The 19,814-nt window shown below is 54.2% G+C and overlaps 1 long non-coding RNA gene across 1 annotated transcript in view; it reads right to left on the reverse strand.

Annotated features, from left to right (window-relative positions):
* The window catches only part of LOC140426720 (uncharacterized), a 34,855-nt gene extending 15,068 nt beyond the window's left edge, over positions 1-19,787 (reverse strand). The window contains exon 1 of the long non-coding RNA XR_011948282.1: positions 19,593-19,787. This is a non-coding gene — a long non-coding RNA (uncharacterized lncRNA). The remainder of the gene's footprint in view (positions 1-19,592) is intronic.
* Between the last annotated feature and the right edge of the window lie 27 nt (positions 19,788-19,814).

The following is a 19,814-nucleotide window of genomic DNA, read 5'->3' on the forward strand; positions in this document are numbered from 1 at the left end:
CCCACCTTCCCCAGAATGCGCTCCAATTATCCAAATACCTGAAGCCCTCCCTCCTACACCATTCCTGCAGCCACGTGTTCAGCTGCACTCTCTCCCTATTCCTAGCCTCGCTATCACGTGACACCGGCAACAAACCAGAGATGACAACTCTGTCGAGGCTTTTAACTTCCAGCCTAACTCCCTAAACTTGTTTATTACCTCCACACCCCTTTTCCTACCTATGTCGTTGGTACCAATGTGCACCACGACTTCTGGCTGCTCCCCCTCCTTAAGGATTCTGAAGACACGATCCAAGACATCCCTGGCCCTGGCACCCGGGAGGCAACATACCTTCCGGGAGTCTCGCTCGCGACCACAGAATCTCCTATCTATTCCCCTAACCATTGAATCTCCTACAACTATTGCTTTTCTATTCTCCCCCCTTCCCTTCTGAGCCCCAGAGCCAGACTCAGTGCCAGAGACCTGGCCGCTAGGGCCTTCCCCCGGTAGGTCATCCCCCCCAACAGCATCCAAAACAGTATACTTGTTTTGAAGGGGAACGGCCACGAGGGATCCCTGCACTGTCTGTTTGTTTGTTTTACCCTGACTGTAACCCAGCTACTCTTGTCCTGTACCTTGGGTGTGGTTACCTCCCTGTAACTCTTCTCTATCACCCCCTCTGCCTCCCGGATGATCCGGAGTTCATCCAGCTTCAGCTCCCGTTCCCTAACACGGTCTTTGAGGAGCTGGAGTTGGGTGCACTTCCCGCAGGTATAGTCAGCGGGGACACCGGTGGTATCCCTCACCACCCACATCCTACAGGAGGAGCATGCAACTGGCCTAGCCTCCATCCCCTCTTACCTGACAGAATATAGCTGCCCTGTGGACCAACTGGATCTCCGCCCTCCGTCTCTGCTCCCAGTCAGCTGCACTCTGTAAACTCCTGGCTCTCTTCTCACTCTTTGCGGAAATGTAGGAAACAAAATGAAAGGAGCACCTTACTCCCTCTCACCTAACTCCCTCAGTCACCAAACTCTCACTATAGCACTCAAATGCACCAAATTCAGCACTCCCTCAGTCACCAAACTCTCACCATAGCACTCAAATGCACCAAATTCAGCACTCAGTGCAAACCAAGGTGGTTCGTATCCGCGAGGAGACAGCCAAAGACCCCCTCTTGCAGCGTGTCATGCAATACCTCGCCAATGGCTGGCAGAAAGGGCAGTGTCGTCAATTTTATAATGTAAAGCACGACCTGACGGTGATTGATGGTATCCTCCTCAAGCTGGACCGGATTGTTATTCCACTCAGTCTCCAGTGCTTGGTGCTTCGCCAAATCCATGAGGGACACCTGGGCATCAAGAAGTGCAGACGCAGAGCCAGGCAAGTTGTCTAGTGGCCCGATATTTGCCAGAACATTTTGAACATGGTCCTCAACTGTGCGACCTGTCAACGCTTCCAGCCAGCGCAGAGCAAGGAGATGCTCCAGCATGAAATCACGACCTCCCCATGGTCCAAGGTTGGCATCGGCCTCTTTCATGCGAATGGTCGTGACTACGTGTTGATTATTGACTATTTCTCCAATAACCCTGAAGTTGTGAAGCTCTCAGACCTCACTTCTCGGACCATCATCAAGGCCTGTAAGGAGACATTCTCCAGGCATGGTATCCCACTCACTGTCATGAGTGACAATGGCCCATGCTTCAGCAGCCACGAGTGGAGTATGTTTGCCAAGTCGTACCATTTCAAACATGTCACTTCCAGCCCACACTATCCGCAGTGCAATGGGAAGGTTGAAAAAGGGGTGCACATTGTGAAACAGCTCATCTGCAAGGCCGCGGATTCTGCTTTTGATATCTACCACGTGCTGCTTGCATACACTGTCCACTGGCATGTTGCCGGCTCAGATCCTGAGAGTCGGGAGGGGGGGGGAGAGAGAGTCGGGGGGGGGGGGGGGGAGAGAGTCGGGGGGGGAGGGGGGGGGAGAGAGAGTCGGGGGGGGAGGGGGGGTGTAGAGAGAATCGGGGGGGGGAGAGAGAGTCGGGGGGGCGGAGAGAGGGGCGGAGAGAGAGTCGGGGGGGTGGGGTGAGAAAGTCCGGGGGGGGAGTGTAGCGAGGCGGGGGGGGGGGGGGAGTGCAGGGAGTCGGGGGGGGTGGGGTGGGAAGTGTAGGGAGTCGGGGGGGGGGAGCATAGGGAGTCGGGGGGGGGGAACGTAGGGAGTGGGGGAGCGTAGGGAGTCGGGGGCGTGGGAGTTGGGGTCGCGTGCAGGGTGGGTCAGTGGGGGGTAGGAGAGTCGGGAGTGGGGGGGCGGGTGTCGAGAGTCGGGGGGGAGGGAGTCGGGGGGGGAGCGTAGGGAGTGGGGGAGCGTAGGGAGTCGGGGGCGTGGGAGTTGGGGTCGCGTGCAGGGTGGGTCAGTGGGGGGTAGGAGAGTCAGGAGTGGGGGGGCGGGTGTCGAGAGTCGGGGGGGGAGAGTCGGGTATCGGGGGGGCGTTGAGGGGGTGGGGAGTTGGGGGGGGGGAGTGTCACGTCGCGCGCCCGTCGACTTCAGCTGTGTTTGCCTTGTGGTCAGGGACGGGGGTTGCCCCCCTCCCAGGTTGTTCCCTTTTTGTGACTTTACAGCCTTTCCTCTCCTCCCCCCACCCTCTCCCTCTCCCTCTCCCGGGTTGCATGTTCCTTTGGTTCCCCCTCTGTCTTTGTATTCCCCTTGTCTTTCCTCTCTCTCCTGTTTTCCTATCTTACTTGTTGTTGGCCTCAAACAGGTTTTGGAATAGGCCGACGAGCTGCATCTAGGAAGCCTTCCTCCAACCCTCGGGTGGCGTACTTAATCTTCTCCAGGTGGAGAAATTTCTAAAGGTCAGCGAGCCAGTCTGCAGCTGTGGGTGGTGCTGCTGATTGTCAGCCGAGCAGGATTCTCCGACGTGTGATTAGGGAAGCAAAAGCGAGGGCGTCGGCCCTCTTCCCCATGTATAACTCTGGCTGCTCCGATACCCCGAAGATTGCCACTATTGGGCATGGCTTCACCCCCACAACCTTGGACATTGCCTCGGAGAAGGCTGTCCAGAACCCAGCATGTTTGGGACAAGCCCAAAACATGTGGGTGTGGTTGGCCGGGCCCCTCTGGCACCGTTCACATTTGTCCTCCACCTCCGGGAAGAACCTGCTCATTCGGGTTCTGGTCAGGTGCACTCTGTGCAGCACTTGAGCTGCATTAGGCTTAGCCTTGCGCAGGAGGAGGTGGAGCTCACCCTGCTCAGTGCTTCGCTCTAGAATCCCCACCCCACCTCTCTCCCCAGTCCGTCCTCCCATTTCCGACCTACCATTTCTGTCTGGTCGAGTTCAGCGGTGTCCATTAATTGTCTGTACATGACTTCCAGTTGCGGTTATGCAGAGCTAAGTCGCACATTCGGCGGCTCCCGCCAAAACTGACTTTTGGGCTCTTTTCAGGGCCCCCAACGGCACTTTTTCGATGTTTCCCGGTGTGGGAAGGTGTCTACAACAGCTCCCCGTCAGTATATGGCTTCAACTAGGAGCGGGGCGACAAAAAAGGTGGTGGTGGACCCGAAGAAGGTGCGAGGGAAGAAGGACAAAATGGCAGCGGGCGGAGACCAGGCAGCGTGGATGCAGTGGTCGGAGGAGCAGCAGGAGGATCCAGCGCTGCTTCAGAGAGATTAAAACGGACCTGCTAGAGCCGATGAAGGCGTCTATTGATAAGCTGCTGGAGACACAGACGGCCCAGGGGGTGGCGATCCGCGAGGCTCGACAAAAGATCTCTGACAATGAGGACGAGATCTTAGGCCTGGCGGTAAAGGTGGAGGCGCATGAGGCGCTCCACAAGAAATGGCAGGAGCGGTTCAAGGAGATGGAGAATCAGTCGAGGCGGAAGAATCTGCGGATTCTGGGCCTCCTGGAGGAGCTGGACGTGGGGGCCTATGAGGTCACCATGTTGAACTCGCTGATGGGAGCGGGTCCTTCCAGGGGCCCCTGGAGCTGGAAGGGGTCCATAGAATGCTAGCGAGGAGGCCCAAGGCTAACGAGCCTCCGCGGGCGGTGCTGGTGAGGTTCCATCGGTTCGTCGATCGGGAGTGTGTGCTCAGGTGGGCCAAGAAGGAGAGGAGCAGCAGGTGGGAGAACACTGAGGTACGGATATACCAGGACTGGAGTGCGGAGGTGGCGAAGAGGAGGGCCGGGTACAATCGAGTGAAGGCGGTGCTGCACAGGAAGAGGGTGAAGTTTGGCATGTTGCAGCCGGCGCGACTGTGGGTTACCTACAAGGACCGGCACCATTACTTTGAGTCTCCGGAGGACGCATGGGCCTTTGTTCAAGCCGAGAAGTTGGACACAGATTGAGGGTCGGGACGGGCGATTGGGGACTGCGGTTGATATGCTATGTTTATTTTTGTTTCGAGGGGGGGGCCTTTGTATTGCTCCGGGTTTCTTTTTCTTTGTGTTTTTTCTCGTTTGGGTTGGTGAGGGTGGCTGGGGCGGGTTGGGCATTGGGCGGGTTGGGCATTGTTTTGGTTGGGTTGGTCGGGGTGCTCTTGGAGGTGAGATGGGGCCCCGCGGGGGAGGGGACTGGGCATGTAAAAGGAGCTGCGTCAGAGGTGGCGGGGCCTGGTAGGTGGAAAGCGCGGGCTTTTTCCCGCACTGAAGACTGGAGGGGGCGGGGCCGGGGCAGGGAAGCGGGGGTTGTTTCCCGCGCTGAGAACGGAGGGGGGAGGGGGAGAGCCTATGGATGGGGACAGGAGAGGAGGGTGTGCCACACAATGGGAGCAGTCGAAGGAGAGGCGGGACTGGCCGGGGTCAACAGGAGTCAGCTGACTTGCGGAAGTGCAATGGGGGGAGTAAATCAGCTAGGATGGGTCCTAGCCGGGGGGTGGGGGGGTTGGGTAGGGGGGAATCGAGTTGCTGCTGTTATGGTCAAGGAGGAGCTGGAGCGAGTGGGGGGGGGGGGGGTCGAGACGGGGGTATGCCGCTGTGGGGAACGGGCCGGGTGTGGGGTGCGGGCACGTGGCTGGCCGAGGAGGGGTCATGGCTAGTCGGCGGGGGAGGGGGGCGGGTAGCCCCCTGATCCGGCTGGTAACCTGGAATGTAAGGGGACTGAATGGGCCGGTTAAGCGGGCCCGCGTGTTCGCGCACCTGAAGGGGCTCAAGGCGGGTGTGGCTATGCTTCAGGAGACACACCTGAAGGTGGCAGACCAGGTAAGATTGAGGAAAGGGTGGGTAGGTCAGGTGTTTCACTCGGGGCTGAATGCCAAAAATCGAGGCGTGGCGATCTTGGTGGGAAAGAAGGTGTCATTCGAGGCGTCGAGCATTGTGGCAGATAATGGCGGCAGGTACATAGTGGTAAGTGGTAAGTTGCAGGGAGAGAGGGTGGTACTGGTCAATGTGTATGCCCCGAACTGGGACGATGCGGGTTTTATGCAGCGTATGTTGGGTCGGATCCCAGACTTGGAAGTGGGGGGGCTGATAATGGGGGCAGTCTTTAACACGGTACTGGATCCGGACCTGGATCGCTCCAGGTCTAGGACGGGTAGGAAGCCGGCGGCGGCTAGAGTGTTGAGGGGATTTATGGACCAAATGGGAGGGGTGGACCCTTGGAGATTTGCAAGGCCGGGGACTAGGGAATTTTCATTCTTTTCACATGTCCATGAGGCTTATTCCCGAATTGACTTTTTCATCTTGAGTAGGGCGCTGATAGCGAGAGTAGAGGATACTGAGTATTCGGCAATAGCCATTTCGGACCACGCCCCGCATTGGGTGGACTTGGAGATGGGGGAGGAGAGGGACCAGCGCCCGCTGTGGCGCTTGGAGGTGGGGCTGTTGGCGGACGAGGAGGTGAGCGAGCGGGTCCGAGGAAGTACAGAGAGGTACCTGGAGACCAACGACAACGGGGAGGTCCGAGTGGGGATGGTATGGGAGGCACTGAAGGCGGTGGTGAGGGGAGAGCTGATCTCCATTAGGGCCCACAAGGAGCGGAGGAGGGAGCAGGGGGAGAGGGAGAGGCTGGTGGGGGAGATGGTGAGAGTAGACAGGAGGTATGCGGAGGAGCCCGAGGAAGGATTGTTGAGGAAGAGGCGTAGCCTCCAGGCCGAATTCGACCTGGTGACCACCAGGAAGGCGGAGGTGCAGTGGAGGAAGGCCCAGGGGGCGATTTACGAGTATGGGGAAAAGGCAAGCCGAATGCTGGCGCATCAGCTTCGGAAGCGGGACGCAGCAAGGGAGGTCGGGGGAGTTAAGGACAGGGGAGGGATTGTGGTGCGGAGTGGAGCTGGCATCAATGGGGTCTTCAGGGACTTCTATGAGGAATTGTACCGATCCGAGCCCCCACGGGTGGAGGGAGGGATGGGCCGCTTCCTGGACCAATTGAGGTTTCCAAAGGTGGAAGAGGGACTGGTGGCGGGATTGGGGGCCCCGATTGGGCTGAAGGAGCTGATCAAAGGGATAGGAAGCATGCAGGCGGGGAAGGCACCGGGCCGGACGGTTTCATGGTCGAATTCTATAAAAAATATATGGACCTGTTGGGCCCGCTGTTAGTTAGGACCTTCAATGAGGCAAGGGAGGAGGGGGGCTTCGCCCCCGACGATGTCCCAGGCACTGATCTCTTTGATCCTGAAGCGGGACAAGGATCCCCTGCAGTGTGGGTCTTACAGGCCAATTTCATTGCTAAATGTAGATGCCAAGGTGCTGGCGGAGGTCTTAGCCACGAGGATTGCGGATTGTGTGCCGCAGATCATCCACAAAGACCAGACGGGGTTTGTGAAAGGGAGGCAGTTGAACGCAAATGTGCGGAGGCTTTTGAACGTTATCATGATGCCGGCGAGGGAGGGGGAGGCGGAGATAGTGGTGGCGATGGACGCTGAGAAAGCCTTTGATAGGGTAGAGTGGGGGTACCTGTGGGAGGTGCTGAAGAGGTTTGGGTTTGGGGAGGGGTTTGTCAGGTGGGTTAGGCTGTTGTATGAGGTCCCGATGGCGAGTGTGGCCACAAACAGGAGGAGGTCCAAATACTTTCAGTTGCACCAAGGGACGAGACAGGGGTGTCCCCTGTCCCCCTGCTCTTCGCACTGGCGATTGAACCCCTGGCTATGGCACTGAGGGAGTCAAGGAACTGGAGGGGGTTGGTGCGTGGTGGGGAGGGGCACAGGGTGTCACTTTATGCGGACGACCTGCTGCTGTATGTGGCGGACCCAGTGGGAGGAATGCCGGAAGTAATGAGGATTCTTAGGGAATTCGGGGACTTTTCAGGATACAAGTTCAACATGGGGAAGAGCGAGCTGTTCGTAGTTCATCCAGGGGACCAGGAGAGGGGGATTGGCGAGCTCCCACTAAAAAAGGCGGAAAGGAGCTTCAGATATCTGGGAGTCCAGGTGGCCAGGAGCTGGGGGGCCTTGCATAGGCTAATTTTACAAGGCTGGTGGAGCAAATGGAGGAGGAGTTCAAGAGGTGGGATGCGTTGCCGCTGTCCTTGGCGGGTAAGGTGCAGTCAATCAAAATGACGGTGCTCCCAAGGTTTTTGTTTCTGTTCCAGTGCCTCCCCGTGTTTATCCCGAAAGCTTTTTTCAGGCGGGTTAACAGGAGTATAATGGGTTTTGTGTGGGCGCGAGGGACTCCGAGGATGAGATGGGTGTTCCTGGAGCGGAGTAGAGATAGGGGGGGACTGGCGCTGCCCAACCTCTGTGGATACTACTGGGCCGCCAATGCGACGATGGTGCGCAAGTGGGTGATGGAGGGGGAGGGGGCTGCATGGAAGAGGCTGAAGACGGCGTCTTGTGTGGATACGAGTCTGGGGGCGCTGGCAATGGCGCCGCTGCCGCTCCCTCCAAGAAGGTATACCACGAGCCCGGTGGTGGTGGCTGCCCTCAAAATCTGGGGGCAGTGGAGGCGGCACAGGGGAGAAGTGGGGGCCTCGGCGGGGACCCCATTACGGGGAAACCACCGGTTTGCCCCAGGAAGAACAGGTGGAGGGTTTGCGGGGTGGCACAGGGCAGGGATACGAAAGTTGAGGGACCTGTTTGTGGACGGGAAGTTCGCGAGCCTGGGTGAGCTGGAGAAGTACGGGCTCCCCCCGGGGAACACCTTCAGGTCCTTGCAGGTAAGGGTGTTTGCCAGATGGCAGGTGGCTCTCGGGGGATGGGGGTGGTGGGTGGGAGTGGGGAAGATCTCGGAAACTTACCGGGTGATGCAGGAGGAGGAGGAGGCCTCGGTGGTGGAGATATAAGGTAAGTGGGAGGAGGAGTTGGGAGAGGAAATTGAGGAAGGGACGTGGGCAGAAGGCCTGGGGAGGGTGAACTCTTCCTCATCGTGCGCGAGGCTCAGCCTCATACAGTTTAAGGTGCTGCACAGGGCATACATGACCGGGACAAGGATGAGTCGGTTTTTTGGGGGTGAGGACAGGTGTGTTAGTTGCTCAGAGAGCCCAGCAAATCACACCCATATGTTCTGGGCATGCCCAGAGCTGGAGGAATTTTAGAAGGGCGTAGCGAGGACGGTGTCGAGGGTGGTAGGATCCAGGGTCAAGCCAGGCTGGCGGCTCGCAATATTTGGGGTGGCAGAGGAGCCGGGAGTGCAGGAGGCGAAAGAGGCCAGAATTCTAGCCTTTGTGTCCCTGGTAGCCCGGCGAAGGATTCTTCTTCAGTGGAAGGATGCGAGGCCCCCAAGCGTGGAATCCTGGATCAACGATATGGCGGGGTTTATTAAGTTGGAGAAGGTGAAATTCACCTTGAGAGGGTCGGTACGTCTCCAAGTCTTCCCTAGGAAGTTCTCCTCGGGGACCTCGCTCCCGACCTGGTTGGCAGCACCCGGACCCATCCTGCTCCGAAAACACGTGCAGGCGCACAAGTCAGACCCGTTGGTCGAGAGGGTCCATCTGCTCCATGCTAACCCCCAGTACGCCTTTGTGGCATACCCTGACGGCCGACAAGATACGGTCTCCCTACGGGACCTGGAGCCCGCACATTCCAGCCACCAGTCCACCCTCCCCTCCACCGCAGCATCTTACAGGAGGATCGGTCCTTCCGCCGCCCTCGTCTAGGCCCCCCCCACCCACCAACGCCCCGCCGTAGGCGCTCCGTTCCCAAGTCAGCCGCTTTTCCCACCAGCGCCGTCTAGGGGTGACGAAGCTGCCATGGAGATCGAAGCCACGCTCCCGGAGTCACAGACGCCCGAGCCTCCACCGGAGTCACCACCGAAGCTCCAACGATCACAGAGGACGACCACGGCCCCCGATCGACTGATTGCTTCATTTTAACAGTAATCTGTAAATATAAACCATCAAATGTACATAGCTACCAGACTTGTAAATAGTTACTAAACACTGTACGGAGGTATTATGGTACCTCTATAACTAATTATACCATGTTGGTATGTTTTGTAGTTTCCGCCGGACTCTTTTTTTAACAGGGGGTGAATGTGGTATCATAGGTATTACGATACCTGATAGGCTAAAGCACCATTGGTGGAAACTGTATGCTTTCTATTGGTTAAACTGTATGATAGCTCCGCCCTGATAGGTGGGGTATAAGAACCCATGCCGCCCCAGCAGCCCTCATTCTGTACCTGAGCTGCTGGGGGAAACATCTAGCTTATTAAAGCCTTCAGATGGACTACAACCTCACTTTAGTGGTACTTTCTCTAAACCTCTACATCCTTCTGGTCGTGTGGCGACCAGAATTGAACACTATACTCCAAGTGTGGCCTAACTTAGGTTCTCTACAGCGGCAACATGACTTGCCAGTTTTTATACTCAATGCCCTGTCCAATGAAGGCAAGCATGCCGAATGTCTTCTTGACTACCTTCTCCACCTGCACTGCCACTTTCAGTGACCTGTGGACCACTACACCCGGATCCCTCTACCTGTCAATACTCTAAATACTATATATTTTCCACCTGTATTAGACCTTCCAAAATGCATTACTTCACATTTGTCTGGATCAAACTCCATCTGCAATCTCTCTGCCCAAGACTCCAACCAATCGATGTCCTGCTGTATCCTCTGACAGTCCTCATCACGATTAGCAATTACGACGGCGACGCCATTTTGCGACCAGAACGACACTCATCAACTCAGCTCCATTCTACTTGACCAGTCCCGGCCTTGCCACCTTCAAAGCTCGATTTTGGCCATCAGCCTCACGGGGAGGAGACGTCCTGCCTCTTCGACTCCGGGAGCATGGATAGCTTTGTCCACCCGGACATGGTAAGGCGCTGTTCCCTCCGGGTCCTCCCCATCTCACAAGTCAAATAGAACATAGAACATTACAGCGCAGTACAGGCCCTTCAGCCCTCGATGTTGCGCCGATCTGTGAAACCACTCTGAAGCCCATCAATACTATTCCCTTATCGTCCATATGTCTATCCAATGACCATTTGAATACCCTTAGGGTTGGCGAGTCCACTACTGTTGCAGGCAGGGCATTCCACACCCTTACTACTCTCTGAGTAAAGAACCTACCTCTGACATCTATCCCATATCTATCTCCCCTCAATTTAAAGCTATGTCGCCTCATGCTAGACATCACCATCCGAGGAAAAAGGCTCTCACTGTCTACCCTATCCAATCCTCTGATCATCTTGTATGCCTCAATTAAGTCACCTCTTAACCTTCTTCTCTCTAACGAAATGTACAGCACAGGAACAGGCCCTTCGGCCCTCCAAGCCCATGCCGACCATGCTGCCCGACTAAACTACAATCTTCTACACTTCCTGGGTCCGTATCCCTCTATTCCCATCCTATTCATGTATTTGTCAAGATGCCCCTTAAATGTCTCTATCGTCCCTGCTTCCACCACCTCCTCCGGTAGCGAGTTCCAGGCACCCACTACCCTCTGCGTAAAAAACTTGCCTCGTACATCTACTCTAAACCTTGCCCCTCTCACCTTAAACATATGCCCCCTAGTAATTGACCCCTCTACCCCGGGGAAAAGCCTCTGACTATCCACTCTGTCTATGCCCCTCATAATTTTGTATACCTCTATCAGGTCGCCCCTCAACCTCCTTCGTTCCAGTGAGAACAAACCGTGTTTATTCAACCGCGCCTCATAGCTAATGCCCTCCATACCAGGCAACATTCTGGTAAATCTCTTCTGCACCCTCTCTAAAGCCTCCACATCCTTCTGGTAGTGTGGCGACCAGAATTGAACACTATACTCCAAATGTGGCCTAACTAAAGGTTCTATACAGCTGCAACATGACTTGACAATTCTTATACTCAATGCCCCGGCCAATGAAGGCAAGAATGCCGTATGCCTTCTTGACTACCTTCTCCACCTGTGTTGCCCTTTTTCAGTGACCTGTGGACCTGTACTCCTAGATCTCTTTGACTTTCAATACTCTTGAGGGTTCTACCATTCACTGTATATTCCCTACCTGCATTAGACCTTCCAAAATGCATTACCTCACATTTGTCCGGATTAAACTCCATCTGCCATCTCTCCGCCCAAGTCTCCAAACAATCTAAATCCTGCTGTATCCTCTGACAGTCCTCATCGCTATCCGCAATTCCACCAACCTTTATGTCGTCTGCAAACTTACTAATCAGACCAGTTACATTTTCCTCCAAATCATTTATATACACTACAAACAGCAAAGGTCCCAGCACTGATCCCTGTGGAACACCACTGGTCACAGCCCTCCAATTAGAAAAGCATCCTTCCATTGCTACCCTCTGCCTTCTATGACCTAGCCAGTTCTGTATCCACCTTGCCAGCTCACCCCTGATCCCGTGTGACTTCACCTTTTGTACTAGTCTACCATGAGGGACCTTGTCAAAGGCCTTACTGAAGTCCATATAGACAACATCCACTGCCCTACCTGCATCAATCATCAATCAGGCTCACCGGCCTGTAGTTCCCTGGATTATCCTTGCTACCCTTCTTAAACAGAGGAACAACATTGGCTATTCTCCAGTCCTCCGGGACACCACCTGAAGACAGTGAGGATCCAAAGATTTCTGTCAAGGCCTCAGCAATTTCCTCTCCAGCCTCCTTCAGTATTCTGGGGTAGATCCCATCAGGCCCTGGGGACTTATCTACCTTAATATTTTTTAAGACACCCAACACCTCGTCTTTTTGGATCTCAATGTGACCCAGGCGATCTACACACCCTTCTCCAGACTCAACATCTACCAATTTCTTCTCTTTGGTGAATACTGATGCAAAGTATTCATTTAGTACCTCGCCCATTTCCTCTGGCTCCACACATAGATTTCCTTGCCTATCCTTCAGTGGGCCAACCCTTTCCCTGGCTACCCTCTTGCTTTTTATGTACGTGTAAAAAGCCTTGGGATTTTCCTTAACCCTATTTGCCAATGACTTTTCGTGACCCCTTCTAGCCCCTCCTGACTCCTTGCTTAAGTTCCTTCCTACTTTCCTTATATTCCACACAGGCTTCGTCTGTTCCCAGCCTTTTAGCCCTGACAAATGCCTCCTTTTTCTTTTTGGCGAGGCCTACAATATCTCTCGTTATCCAAGGTTCCCGAAAATTCCCTTCTTCCTGACAGGAACATGCCGGTCCTGAATTCCTTTCAACTGACACTTGAAAGCCTCCCACATGTCAGATGTTGATTTGCCCTCAAAAATCCGCCCCCAATCTATGTTCTTCAGTTCCCGCCTAATATTGTTATAATTAGCCTTCCCCCAATTTAGCACATTCATCCTAGGACCACTCTTATCCTTGTCCACCAGCACTTTAAAACTTACTGAATTGTGGTCACTGTTCCCGAAATGCTCCCCTACTGAAACATCGACCACCTGGCCGGGCTCATTCCCCAATACCAGGTCCAGTACCGCCCCTTCCCTAGTTGGACTGTCCACATATTGTTTTAAGAAGCCCTCCTGGATGCTGCTTACAAACTCCGCCCCATCTAAGCCCCTGGCACTAAGTGAGTCCCAGTCAATATTGGGGAAGTTGAAGTCTCCCATCACCACAACCCTATTGTTTTTACTCTTTTCCAAAATCTGTCTACCTATCTGCTCCTCTATCTCCCGCTGGCTGTTGGGAGGCCTGTAGTAAACCCCCAACATTGTGACTGCACCCTTCTTATTCCTGATCTCTACCCATATAGCCTCACTGCCCTCTGAGGTGTCCTCCCGCAGTACAGCTGTGATATTCTCCCTAACCAGTAGCGCAACTCTGCCACCCCTTTTACATCCCCCTCTATCTCGCCTGAAACATCTAAATCCTGGAACGTTTAGCTGCCAATCCTGCCCTTCCATCAACCAGGTCTCTGTAATGGCAACAACATCATAGTTCCAAGTACTAATCCAAGCTCTAAGTTCATCTGCCCTACCCGTAATACTTCTTGCATTAAAACATATGCACTTCAGGCCACCAGACCCGCTGTGTTCAGCAACTTCTCCCTGTCTGCTCTGCCTCAGAACCCCACTGTCCCTATTCCCTAGTTCTCCCTCAATGCTCTCACCTTCTGACCTATTGCTCCCGTGCCCACCCCCCTGCCATACTAGTTTAAACCCTCCCGTGTGACACGAGCAAACCTCGCGGCCAGGATATTTATGCCTCTCCAGTTTAGATGCAACCCATCCTTATATAGGTCACACCTGCCCCGGAAGAGCTCCCAGTGGTCCAGATAACGGAAACCCTCCCTCCTACACCAGCTGTTTATCAGAGAATTTACAGTGCAGAAGGAGGCTATTCGGCCCATCGAGTCCGCACCGACTCTTGGGAAGAGCACCCTACCCAATGTCAACACCTCCACCCGATCCCCATAACCCAGTAACCCCACCCAACACTAAGGGCAATTTTGGACACTAAGGGCAATTTATCATGGCCAATCCACCTAACCTGCACATCTTTGGACTGTGGGAGGAAACCGGAGCACCCGGAGGAAACCCACGCACACACGGGGAGGATGTGCAGACTCCGCACAGACAGTGACCCAAGCCGGAATCGAACCTGGGACCTTGGAGCTGTGAAGCAATTGTGCTATCCACAATGCTACCGTGCTGCCCCAACAATGCTACCGTGCTGCCCCACATGTTTAGCTGCTCTATCTTCCTATTTCTAGCCTCACTGACACGTGGCACAGGGAGTAATCCCGAGATTACAACCCTAGAGGTCCTGTCTTTTAACTTTCTGCCTGGCTCCCTGAACTCTTGCTGCAGGACCTCATGCTCCTTCCTGCCTATGTCGTTAGTACCAATATGTACAACGACCTCTGCCTGTTTGCCCTCCCCCTTCAGGATGCCCTCTACCCGTTCGGAGACATCCTGGACCCTGGCACCAGGGAGGCAACATACCATCCTGGAGTTTCTTTCACGTCCACAGAAGCACCTATCTGTGCCCCTGACTATAGAGTCCCCTGTTACTATTGCTCTTCTGCGCTTTGACCCTCCCTTCTGAACATCAGAGCCAGCCGTGGTGCCACTGCTCTGGCTGCTGCTGTTTTCCCCGATAGGCTATCCCCCCGATAGGCTATCCCCCCCGACAGTATCCAAAGGGGTATACCTGTTCGAGAGGGGGACAGCCACAGGGGATTCCTGCACTGACTGCCTGCCCTTTCTGGTGGTCACCCATTTCTCTGCCTGCACCTTGGGTGTGACCACATTTATATAACTGCGATCTATGACGCTTTCTGCCACCTGCATGCTCCTAAGTGCATCCAATTGCTGCTCCAACCGAACCATGCGGTCTGTGAGGAGCTCCAGTTGGGTGCACTTTCTGCAGATGAAGCCATCCGGGACGCTGGAAGTCTCCCGGACCTGCCACATCTCACAGTCAGAGCACTGCACCCCTCTAACTGACATTGCGTCAATTAATTAAAATTAAAAGTTTTTTTTAAAAAAATTTATATACATATTTTTTTAAAGTTACTGTTAACTATCTGTTTCCTAGCACTAGATTTCTAATATAAATGCGAAAGCTAAATATAGTACTCTCTGATCTCTGGCTTAGATACCCCTCTAAATTATAATTAAGTAATTATGTTTAATTAGTTACCAATGCTTAATTTTTTTAATTTAGTGTAGATTCCCAACCAGCCACTCAGGTCACAGCTTTTCTGTGATGTCACTTCAGTTTCCCCCCGACACACACAATTTGAAAAAGGTATAAAAGTAAAAATGAGTAAAAATCACTTACTTACCTTCTTACGTTCTGAGTGTCTTAGATGTTCTCAGGTTCTCTCCCTGACAGAGACTGCTCCTCCTCCGCCGAACGACACACTTTGAACCACCTTCCTGCCTGCCGGTACACTCCTGCAACTTTAAAACCTTACTCATGACCTCACTACTCTCAACCTCCTGTATACTGGAGCTACAATTCAGGTTCCCAAGCCCCTGCTGAACTAGTTTAAACCCTCCCGAAGAGCATTAGCAAATTTCCCCCCCAGGATATTGGTACCCCTCTGGTCCAGGTGTAGACCATCCTGTTTGTAGAGGTCCCACCGACCCCAGAATGAGCCCCAGTTATCCAGAAATCTGAAACCCTCCCTCCTGCACCATCCCTGTAGCCACGCGTTCAACTCCTCTCTTTCCCTATTCCTCATCGCGCTATCACGTGGCACGGGTAACAACGCAGAGATAATAACTCTGTTTGTCCTAGATCTAAGTTTCCACCCTAGCTCCCTGAATTCCTGCCTTACATCCCTATCCCTTTTCATACCTATGTCGTTGGTACCTATGTGGACCACGACTTGGGGCTACTCCCCCTCCCCCTTAAGGATCCCGAAAACACGATCCGAGACATCACGCACCCTGGCACCTGGGAGGCAACTGCGAGTCTCTCTCGTTCCCACAGAATCTCCTATCTATCCCCATAACTATGGAGTCTCCAATTACTAATGCTCTACTCCTCTCCCCCCTTCCCTTCTGAGCAACAGGAACAGACTCTGTGCCAGAGACCTGCACCCCATGGCTTACCCCTGGTAAGTCCCCCCCACCCCAACAGTATCCAAAGCGGTATACTTGTTACTAAGGGGAATGACCACAGGGAATCCCTGTACTGACTGCTTCCTCCCAGCCCCTCTCACCGTCACCCATCTATCTTTATTCTTCGGAGTAACTCCATCCCTGAAGCTTCCATCTATGACCACCTCTGCCTCCCGAATGATCTGAAGTTCATCCAGCTCCAGCTCCAGTTCCCTAACGCGGTTTCTGAGGAGCTGGAGATGGGTGCACTTCCCACAGATGAAATCAGAAGGGACACTGTCGGCGTCCCTCACCTCAAACATTCTGCAGGAGGAACATTGCACTACCTTCCCTGCCATCCCCCTAGATAAAAAAAGAAAAAGAAAGAAAGAGCTTACCTGTTATTCACTCCCCTTCTCAGCAAGCACTCACTCAGCAACCTCTGCGCCCTGCACGATAACACCTGAGGGAATATAAAAGAAAAACTACTTACCAGTCACCAGCCAATCCCTTACCTGCAGACTGTGGCGTCACGGTTCAACTTCTTCCTGACCTCGAGCCTTCCTCTTGATCTTTACAGTGGTTGTTTTTTTTTGGTTAGAGGAGGGGGTAGGGAGGGAAACACTGAAGAAGTGTTTCGGGTTTAAGTGTCACTTGCCAACAGCTCCTCCACAAACTACCTTCAAATTAGGGTGACCACGACGGAGGTATGCACATTTCCCTTGCAACACCAATCAGCAGCTCCGCTCCACTGCCCTCTGCTGGATGCTTGTCTTCACTCGAACAGCTAGGGTCTTTAGCTCAGGTACACCTTCAAGTTAGGGTGACCACGACGGAGGTATGCACATTTCCCTTGCAACACCAATCAGCAGCTCCGCTCTACTGCCCTCTGCTGGATGCTTGTCTTCACTTGAACAACTAGGGTCTTTAGCTCAGGTACACCTTCAAGTTAGGGTGACCACGACGGAGGTATGCAAATTTCCCTTGCAACACCAATCAGCAGCTCCGCTCTACTGCCCTCTGCTGGATGCTTGTCTTCACTCGAACAGCTAGGGTCTTTAGCTCAGGTACACCTTCAAGTTAGGGTGACCACGACAGATATCCCTAGCTTCCGGATCACACTCCGTGCAGATCCGGGGGTACAGCATTGCCAACCTGTCAATACAGGGCGTCGAATAAGCCAATTTTAAACTCTACGTCCTCCCCCATCTCTGCGCCCCTCTCCTACTGGGTTTAGACTTTCAGTGCAACCTCCGTAGTCTCACCCTGAAGTTTGGGGGGAACCTGCCCCCTCTCACCGTCTGTAGCCTCGCGACCCTGAAGGTCGCCCCTCCCTCGCTCTTCGCGAACCTCACCCCAGACTATAAGCCCGTCACCACCCGGAGCAGATGGTACAGTGCTCATGACAAGGCTTCGTCAGGTCAGAGGTCCAGCGACTCCTGAGGGAAGGGATCATTGAGGCCAGTAATAGACCCTGGAGAGCACAAGTGGTGGTCATCAGGATCGGGGAGAAACACCGGATGGTCATCGACTACAGTCAGATGATCAACCGGTACACGCAACTCGATGCGTACGCCCTCCCGCGCATATCTGACATGGTGAATCAGATTGCGCAGTATCGAGTCTTCTCTACGGTGGACTTGAGGTCCGCGTACCACCAGCTCCCTATCCAGCGGGAGGTCCGCCAATACACTGCCTTTGAGGCAGATGGCCCTCTCTTCCATTTCCTCAGGGTCCCCTTCGGCGTCACCAATGATATACCGGTCTTCCAATGAACGATGGACTGAATGGTCGACCAGTACGGACTGCGGGCCACATTCCCGCACTTGGATAATGTTACCATCTGCAGCCATGACCTGCAGGACCACGACGCCAACCTTCAAAAATTCCTCTGCACCGCCCGACTCCTTAATTCGATATATAATAAGGAGAAATGCGTTTTCCGCACAATCCGGCTAGCCATCCTCAGCTATGTCGTGGAAAACGGAGTCCTAGGGCCTGACCCCGAACGCATGTGCCCCCCTCCTGCAACTCTCCCTCCCCCACTGCCCCAAGGCCTTGAAAAAGTGCTTGGGGTTCTTCTCCTACTATGCTCAGTGGGTCCCCAACTACGCGGACAAAGCCCACCCACTCATTAAGTCCACCACTTTTCCCCTGACGGCTGAAGCCTGCCTGGCCTTCAACCATATCAGATCCGAAATTGCCAAGGCCACGATGCACGCCTTGGATGAATCCAGCCCGTTCCAGGTGGAAAGCGATGGGTCTGACTTTGCCCTGGCAGCCACACTTAACCAGACAGGGAGGCCTGTCGCCTTTTTTTCCCGTACCTGCCATGCCTCTGAAATTCGACACTCCTCTGTTGAAAAGCCATTGTGGAAGCTGTGCTGCACTGGAGGCATTACCTGGCCGGCAGGAGATTTACTCTTCTCACAGACCAACGGTCGGTTGCCTTCATGTTCAACAATCGCAGCGGGGCAAAATTAAGAACAACAAGATTTTGCGGTGGAGGATCGAGCTCTCCACCTATAACTACGACATCTTGTATCGTCCTGGGAAGCTCAATGAGCCCCCAGATGCCGCGTCCTGTGGCACCTGTGACAACGCGCAGGCTGACCGGTTATGGGATATCCACAACGATCTCTGTCACCCAGGGGTCACCCGGCTTCTCCACTTTGTCAAGGCCCGCAACCTGCCCTACTCCACAGAGGAGGTCAAGGCCATGACCAGGGACTGCCAAGTCTGTGCGGAGTGCAAGCCGCACTTCTATCGGCCAGACAAGGCCCACCTGGTGAAGGCCTCCCGCCATTTTGAACGCCTCAGTATGGATTTCAAAGGGCCACTCCCCTCCACTGATCATAACGTGTACTTTCTCAACGTTGTTGATGAGTACTTCCCATGCCCTGACATGATCTCTGCCACAGTCATCAAGGCCCTGCGCAGCATCTTCACCCTGTTCGGTTTCCCCACTTATATTCAATGCGATCGGGGATCCTCATCCATGAGCGATGAGCTGTGTCAGTACCTGCTCAGTAATGGCATCGCCTCGAGCAGGACTACCAGCTACAACCCCAGGGGAAACGGGCAGGTGCAGAGGGAGAATGCTATGGTCTGGAAGGCCGTCCTTCTGGCCCTACGGTCTAGAAGTCTCCCAGTCGGCCGCTGGCAGGAGGTCGTCCCTGACGCGCTCCACTCCATCCAGTCACTGTTGTGTACTGCCACTAACGAGACCCCTCACGACCATCTATTTGTCTTTCCTAGGATGTCGATCTCCGGGATCTCGCTTCCTACCTGGCTCATGACTCCTGGGCCGGTACTACTCCGGAAGCACGTGAGGAGCCATAAGGCCGACCCCTTGGTCGAGAGGGTTCACCTCCTCCATGCGAATCCTCAGTACGCATACGTGACACACCGCGACGGGCGGCAGGACACAGTCTCCCTCAGGGACCTGGCCCCCGCGGGTACCCTTGCACCCATCATCACCTCACCGCTTCCTTCTACCTCCCCATCTACCCCATCAACTCATCCGGGGTCCATTAGCACCGCCCTTGTCCGGGACCCTTTTGTGAAGACGACGTGCTCCCGGAGTCGAAGGTCTCGACGCCAGCGCCTACACTGCGACGTTCACAGCGGACAATACACCCTCCTGTGAGACTGAACCTGTGAGTCCACTTCACCCCCCGCCGGACTTTTTTTTAACAGGGGGTGAATGTGGTGAGCCACGTATGGCTGTTGTATATATTACTGTATTTACTCACTGTTACTGTTGTTGTGTTGATGTTGTTGGCTCCGCCCCTCTGAGAAGGTATATAACCCATCGATCCGGGACAGCCTCTCAGTGCGGGAGAAGTTACTGGTGGGCACATTCTAGCTGATTAAAACCACAGTTCTTGTTCACTACCGTTTCGACTGGATTGATTGGTATCAAGATATCAATCAGAGAGCCCACCCACTCTGCCCATTCTCTCCTCTTCCTCTCC

The sequence above is a fragment of the Scyliorhinus torazame genome, chromosome 7, assembly GCF_047496885.1.
Source record: "Scyliorhinus torazame isolate Kashiwa2021f chromosome 7, sScyTor2.1, whole genome shotgun sequence".
Taxonomy (NCBI): Eukaryota; Metazoa; Chordata; class Chondrichthyes; order Carcharhiniformes; family Scyliorhinidae; genus Scyliorhinus; species Scyliorhinus torazame.